The 8,421-nt window shown below is 42.3% G+C and overlaps 1 pseudogene; it reads left to right on the top strand.

Moving 5' to 3' along the window:
• Positions 1-446: 446 nt before the first annotated feature.
• Positions 447-1,547, top strand: LOC118574298 (annotated as a pseudogene).
• The last annotated feature ends 6,874 nt before the right edge of the window (positions 1,548-8,421 follow it).

Here is an 8,421-nt window from a genome sequence, read left to right as displayed (position 1 = left end):
ACAAAATGGAGAGCTTCTTCTAGTCTGGTTTCTAACTTTTCAAACTCAGTGAAAATGCTGCTTTCCAGATAGGTGCAATGAATGTACAATGTTTGGCACTATGTAGTGCTTTTATCTTGAAGTTAAAAACAAAACAAAACAACAAAAAACAAAAAACCAATGATAAAACTTCATGAAAATAGTAGGAATTGTTTATGATGAGTTAGCAACTTCAGTTATTATAGTTCAGTTTTCTAATACTTAGAGTAGACTCCATTTCAAAAATTAAAGCTGTATCCCCCTTATCCCACCCTCCTCAGCAAAATAGGCTGCGTTCTTTTGGAACACACTCCAGAACAGGGTTCTGGTGACTCCAGCCACGTTGGCTCCTCAGTCCTTTCGCTTACCCACCACCGTACCCGGCAGATCCCCCCTTCCCATGCCAGGAATGTGCTACCATTTGCGCTATGCCCTACCAATACCCAGTACTGACCCCGGAGCAGAAGAAGGAGCTGGCTGACATCGCTCATAGAATTGTGGCTCTGGGCAAGGACATCTTGGCTGCAGATGAGTCCACCGGAAGCATTGCCAAGCAGCTGCAGTCCATTGGCACTGAGAACACGGAAGAGAACAGGCGCTTCTACCGCCAGCTGCTGCTGACTGCTCCTGACCCTGTGAATCCCTGCATTGTGGGGTGGGGGTGATCCTCTTCCACGAAACACTCTACCAGAAGGTGGATGATGGACGACCCTTCCTCCAAGTTATCAAGTCCAAGGGCGGTGTTGTGGGCATTAAGGTAGATAAAGGTGTGGTGCCCCTTGTGGGAACTAATGGTGAGACCACCACCCAAGGGCTACATAGGCTGTCTGAACGCTGTGCCCAGTATAAGAAGGATGGAGCTGACTTTGCTAAGTGGCGTTGTGTGCTAAAGTTTGGGAAACACATTCCCTCAGCCCTTGCCATCATGGAAAATGCCAAGGTTCTGGCCCGTTATGCCAGCATCTGCCAGCAGAATGGCATTGTACCCATTGTAGAGCCTGAAATCTTCCCTGATGGGAACCATGACTTAAAGCACTGTCAGTATGTAACTGAGAAGGTACTGGCTGCTGTCTACAAAGCTCTGAGTGACCACCATGTCTATCTGGAAGGCACATTGCTGAAGACCAACATGGTCACCCCAGGCCATGTCTGTACCCAGAAATTTTCCAATGAGGAGATTGCCATGGCAACTGTTACAGCACTTCGTCGCACAGTGCCCCATGCTGTCCCTGGGGTCACTTTCCTGTCTGGAGGGCAGAGTGAGGAAGAGGCATCCGCTAACCTCAATGCTATCAACAAGTGTCCGCTGCTGAAGCCGTGGGTCTTGACTTTCTCTTACAGCCGAGCCCTGCAGGTCTCTGCTCTGAGGGCCTGGGTGGGAAGAAGAAAAACTTGAAGGCTGCCCAGGAGGAGTACATTATAAGTGAGCCCTGGCCAACAGCCTCGCTTGTCAAGGAAAGTAGATCCCAAGTGGTCAGTCTGGAGCTGCAACCAGTGACTCTCTCTTCATCTCTAACGATGCCTACTAAGCAGAGGTGGCCTAAGGCTGCCCCATGGACACTCCAGCACCCCCCACACTTGCTATTGAAGAAGGGTCCTTCAGGCGCTTTCCCAACACTTCTATGCTGCCTTCATGACTGGTATGTGGTGTTGTCTGTGAATGCTAATTCTGCCATCCCTTCCAGCCCATTGCCAATAAACAACTATTTAAGGGGGAAAAATTAAAGCTGTGAGGTTAAGGAAATTCCTCAATGTCAAATATATTTTATAATGTCTCCTCTTATTATATATTTGTGGAATTTGATCTGAAGTCTATTTTCCTTAATATGTATCTACCATATAGTGCTGTGGGATGTTCTGTATGTCAGATGTGTTGCTCTGATTGGTTAATAAATAAAACACTGATTGGCCAGTAGCCAGGCAGGAAGTATTGGCAGGACAAACAGAGAAGAGAATTCTGGGAAGTAGAAGACTGAGTCAGAGAGACACTGCTAGCCACCACCATGACAAGGAAGATGTAAGGTACTGGTAAGCCACAAGCCATGTGGCAAGGTATAGATTTATAGAAATGGGTTAATTTAAGATATAAGAACTAGATAGCTAGAAGCCTGAGCCATTAGGCCAAATAGTTTAAATAATATAAGTGTCTGTGTGTTTATTTTATAAGTAGGCTGTTGGACTGCCAGGGCTTGGCAGGACCTGGAGACAAAATTCTAGCTACAATATAGTCTAGATTCTGTCATATTGTCAATACTACATGATCAGGACATGGAATCTTTTCAGTTTTCCATCAATCACATTCTATAGCTGGGGTTATCTCCTGGTCCTGCCTGGCCCACGGTCAGGACAAATCTCTCTCACCTGCCAATCCCACAGCTGCTTGGACCCAAATAAGCACACAGATGCTTATATTATTTATAAACTGTATGGCCGTGTGGCTCAGAATTCTTGCTATCTAGTTCTTATATCTGAAATTAACCCATTTCTATAAATCTATATCTTGCCATGGCTTACCAGTACTTTACGTCTTGCTTCTCATGGTGGTGGCGGCTGTCAGTGTCTCCTGACTCAGTCTTCCACTTCCTAGAATTCTCTTCTCTCCTTATCCTGCCTACACTATACTTCCTGCCTGGCTACTGGCCAATCAGCATTTTATTTATTAATCAATCAGAGCAACACATTCACAGCATCCCCAGCAACATTCTGTGATAAGCTGTCTTCGTTATTAGACTAATTACCTTTCCCCTTGCTATGACAAATAGTGAAAAGAAGCAACTTAAAGGAGGAAGGGCTTATTTGGACTAATGCTTTGAAGGTCCAGTGCATCATGGCAGAAAAGGCACAGAGGCAGGATCATGCTATATCTGGTTATGTTGTGTCTGCAGTAAGAAAACAGTGAGATGGATGAAGATGCTCAGCTGGATTCTCTTTTTTATTCAGTTTGAGACCCCAGCGCATAGGGATGGTACAGCCCATATTCAGAATTGGTCTTCCCTCCTCCACTCAACCTCTCAGAAGATGGCCTCACAGATATGCACAGAGGTGTGGTCTAGTTGATTCCAAGTCCAGTCAAGTTAGCAATGAAGATAAACCCTCATAGTTCTCAATGTAATATTAACATTTAATGATTCAAAATGCCAAGCATTATTATTTCAGTTTCAGAGGGTTATAAATTTTGGAACAATTTAGTAATTGTGCCTCGCAGTTTTTTCTGAGGATAGAGTTAGAACATCAGCAAGCATGCAGATGTCTGAAGATTGACTGGGGCTGGAAGATCTACTTCTAAGATGGTTAGTTCTATTATATCACTACCGTCAAGAGGCTTTAGTCCCTGTCACTTGAGTCTCTCCATAGTGTGGCTGATTCTTCTCACAGTTGCCAGTCAGCTTCCCTGATAGTGAGTGATCTAAGAGACCAAGGGAAGGTGGCAATACTTATGGTCTAGTCTAGGTGGTCACACACCTTTGGTCATTTTCTCCACATATTTGTTAAATGCAAACCACTAACTTTAGCCCACACTCAATGGGAGATTTCACTTCTTAAGGCAAACAGTATCAAAAAATATTATGAACACAATTTCAAGCTATCACAAAGCTCACTTTGGAGTTCAGAAAACACTGTAGCCATGGAAACCTAGAGCACAGAAAAACAATCCAATTTCATGTACTTAAAGGAGCTAACAATATGGCTACAATGAAGCTGCCTACACTAAATATGATGAGTAATGCTAGGAAAGTTTTCATTATTCAAAGACTGGTAATACTATATTATGTCTGAATAATATAGAGGGGACTATTTAAATGATGTTGTGCCATTGAAATACAATTATAGTAATGCAGCATTTTTCCCCTTAAAATGTCAGGCTCACAGTTGGCACCATTTTTTATAAATATTAAAGAATAAGACATATTAGAAAAGAGAAATATCATGTTAAGATAATCTATTAATAGCTATTGATGCCTTTCTTGCTCTTACTGAGTCTGTTGATTAACAGTTATTGGATTTGTTTTCGTGTTTGCTATATAGCCCTGACTGGCCTAAAATACTCTATATAGTCTAGATCTGTCTTTTTTTGAGTGATTTTTATTTTTATTTTTTAAAATATTTTTTATTTTATAATTAACTTATTTTACATATCAGCCACAGATTCTACTATCCTCCTTCCTCCCACCCCCAGCCTTCCCCCCCAATCCACCACCAATTCCCACCTCTTCCAAGGCAAGGACTCCCCTGGGGAGTCAGCCCAGCCTGGTAGATTCAGTTGAGGCAGGTCCAGTCCCCTCCTCCCTGCACCAAGGCTGAGCAAAGTGTCTGAGCATAGGCCCTAGGCTCCAAAAAGCCAGCTCATGCACCAAGGACAGGTCCCGGTCCCACTGCCTGGGGGTCTCCTAATCAGTTCAAGTTGTCTCACTTATCCAGAGGGCCTGGTCCACTTACATGGGGGCTCCTCAGCTATTGATTCACAATTCATGTGTTTCTGCTAGTTTGGCTATTTGTCCCTGTACTTTTTCCAATCATGGTCTTGATATCTCTTGCTCATAGAATCCCTCCTCTCTCACACTGATTGGACTCCTGGAGCTCCACCTGGGGCTTGGCTGTTGATCTCTGCATCTGCTTCCATCAGTCACTGGATGAGAGTTCTATCATGACAGTTAGGGTGTTATCATGAGTGAGGTAACCCAGACTCAGAAAGACAAACATGGTATGTACTCACTAATAGGTGGATACTGGGTGTAAAGCAAAGGCTAACTAGAATGCAACTCACAACTCCAGGGAGGCTACCTAGTAAAGGGTACCCTAAGAAAGACACAGGGAATGCCCAGTGACAGAGAAATGGATGAGATCTACATGAGCAAATTTGGGTTGGGGGTAATGGAGAGCAAGGGTCAGGGGAATGAGAGCTTAGGGGAGCAGGAGGTACCAGCTGGATCAGGAACAGAGTGGGATAACAGGGAGGGAGATACCATGATGAATGAAGACCCCAGGGGAATAGGAAGAAGCAGAGTACTAGAGAGGTCCCCAGAAATCCACAAAGATACCTCCACTGTAGACTACTGGCAATGGGTGAGAGAAAGCCCAAGCTGACCTACTCTGGTGATTGGATGGCCAAGCACCCTAACTGTCATGATAGATCTGTCTTACATGTGTGGTCATGCTGCCTCAGCCCCCTGGATGCTGGGATTACAGAAGCTTTTGGCACTCTCAAAGTTATAGCTCTTTCAGCCCCTGCTTTCTAATTTCCCAGTCTTTCGACTTTTGTAAAAATTTAAAGCTAGAGAGAGGAGTGAAGGGTTTTTAAACACTGAACAACTAAAGTCATCTCCTTACTGCAATAAGGAGCATGTATATCTCATAAGCTGAAAAACTGAATGACCAAGCGAATTCTCTTATTTCTGAACAAGATGAGAAAACAGGCAGAGAGATCTAATTGGAACCCTATGACTACTTATGTCTTTTCTCCCCCTGCAACCTGCATAGCGCCTTCTAGCACTATGAAACACAAGCCAGCAGGGTGAGAGTTTCCTGGTGAGTTTGAGTTTGATTCCTACCACCAAAGTGGGTGGGAGAGAGACCAGCTGGTGGGTTTCAGGTAGAGTGGAGGAGGGATAGACAAAAACAAAACACACTGTATGTGTGTATGCAATTTCCAAATATTTTAAAGTACCTTAAAACATAAAACAAAGTATTGATGCCTGGAATTCATTGAGCTTATTCTGTAATCAAGTCCTTCATTACTTTTCATACTATCAGCAATGCCTTTGAAACTGTTATTAAGGAACTACATACCCATTATAGAGAAATTGGAAACGTAAAAGAAGCAAAGAAGTGAATAATCACCCCAAGTCATCATCCATCTTAATGAGAAATATATTTCCTTAGCTTCCCCAGTTCTTACATATTTTGCATTGTTGAGAATTACACTGTCCACAGAGTTTTGAATATTATTACTCACATAATATCAAGAAAACAAAACATTTCTCCAAATCATTCTGCAGCTCTTTTCTGCTGTTTGTGATGGTAATGCAATTAATTGTTCAATGAATTGCCATTCACAATATTGAATGTCTCCATCTTATTGGATCTGCTAAGTGTTGTAATCACCTCATTTGATGATACTGCTTTTACTTGCTCTCCCAGTTCGGCTACTCCAATGATTGTTGTCAGCTGTTGCATAAGTGCTCGATTTGATGATATTTCTGCATCTCTTTATCTACTACTTGCTATTTGTTCTCCACTTTTGCATGAGAGTTGCTTAATAAATTCATTATTTGAAACTATAAGCAAGGTTATCATCGATCATTCTCCATAGGGCAGCATTAGGAGTACAGCAGTGAGCTCCCATTTATGTTCCTATACCAGATTCTGTGCATTATTCATTAGGAAAAATTTATTATTTTCAGATATATCCACAAACAACCCATGTCTTGAATAAAGACATGTTATGCTAAACTTAATGATTTGTCCTTCTTTCTCCTTTTTTTTTTCACCCCAAACTAAAAACAAGTTTTTGAGTGCTATGAAGAGACACCATGATCATGTCAACTCTAATAAAGGAAAACATTTAATTGAGGTGGCTATAGTTTCAGAGGTTCCATCCATTATCATCATGGTGGGGAGCATGGTAACATGCAGGCAGACAGGGTGCTGGCACATCTTGATCAGAAGGCAACATGGAATGAACTGTGACACTGAGTCAAGATTGAGCAAAAGAGACCTCAAAGCCCACCTTCACAGTGACATACTTCCTTCAACAAGGCCACACTTCCCTATGAGCTTATGGAGGGCAATTGCATTGGAACTACCACAAATGGCATCTCCACTTCTCGAATCATGATGAAAAGGACTTCATTTGCTCCTACCCACTTTGCAGGTTGTTTTGTTTGTGTGTTTGTTTAACTTAGATTGCTTTATCTTTATGCAAAGAAGTTTGAGTTTAAACAAGTTCAAAGCCACTCCTGGGCTGCATAGTGAGACCTGTCTCAAAAAGAAATCCAAAATGAAATAAAAAGGTAGCCAAGCAAGTCTTGTGAGACCATTCCCTTAAGAAAATTTCACCTGTGCAGGAAGACTTTTTAGATTCTTAGCAAAATTATCTTTTTCTTTACCTCCACTTTAGTAATTATCATGATTATAGTATGTAGTACTTACTTGTAGACAACCCATGCTAACCAAACTGAGTAGACTGGTACACATTTCTTCCATTTAACAGTCATCACTGCTCCTGATAAGTAGATCATAACTTTCATGTCAGCTCTTAATGTTTTCTCTGAGGGAGCAAGGAACAAAAGCAAATAATTTTCTAGCATTAGTAGCTAGTATCAGTGATCTCTCCATGACCTCCATGAACACGCATGTGCCACATATTCAAAGATACCTGGTCCTAATTTTCAGTGCTGAAGACACGAGGAGCCTCTCTCCCTTCTGCCTCTCTTTTGGTAAGTTGAGTCATCAGCAGGACAGAATACATAACTGCCAATGTTTTTTCAAAGCCATCGCTTGACTCTAGATGCAATTGGTTTCCTAGTTGAAGCGTGTTATGTTTTCAACTCCCTAATCATATTCGTCTAGACTATTGCTGTGGGCTATTTATCTCTGAATTCATGCTAAGAGATACTCTTATTATCAGGCATTAAAAGACTCTGACTTTGACGCCATATGACATTGTACTACAGAGGATGTTTTTGGTGGTTATGCCAACAAGAAGCTTGTGTTAAATAGTGGAAAGTCTATTTGGGTGTGTGATTGATATTGGCATGCGCGCGCGCACACACACACACACACACACACACACACACACACACACACACACACACACACACACTGGTTCATTTACATTACAGGCAACTATGGAAATGACCTGCACACTTAATTCTGTCTAATTACCCTCAGAGAAATGTCACCCAAACAGTCAAGCAATTAGGACTTCCTTAGTACTACATGCCCACAAAGTGGCAACTGTGGTGAATAAAACATTGCAACAAGACCCTCAATCCTTGTAAGAACTCTATTATAGGTTGTCTCTTCAAGAATCAACCTCTTAGATGGATTAATACAAGGCCATTCATGGAAAACTGCAACTGTGAACACCGGAGGATGGAGAAAGGACTAGGGGATGGAAGTCGTGTTACTACACAAGCACAGAATGGTCTCCACCCACTGCACTGGGAGTTTTGCTGTTAGAAATGCCCTTCAGAGGCATCTAGAATGGTTAGGTACCCTAGCCTTTATCCTTACTTTAATCAGTAATTGAATTGCAACACCCCAGGCAGGCATCTGATCTTGAATGAGTGCTCTCTGCAGCTCAGCCATCCCCAAAGTTCATCCCTTTCCACACTTCCCAATAGTTTGGGATAGAAAGTTCTTCACTCAATGTTGTTACAGGTTGAATGTAGTCTTTGAAAA

The sequence above is a fragment of the Onychomys torridus genome, chromosome X (genome assembly GCF_903995425.1).
Source record: "Onychomys torridus chromosome X, mOncTor1.1, whole genome shotgun sequence".
In the NCBI taxonomy this organism is placed as follows: domain Eukaryota; kingdom Metazoa; phylum Chordata; class Mammalia; order Rodentia; family Cricetidae; genus Onychomys; species Onychomys torridus.
The sequence above is the reverse complement of the archived record's forward strand: the minus strand, read 5'-3'. Positions and strand labels throughout refer to the sequence as shown.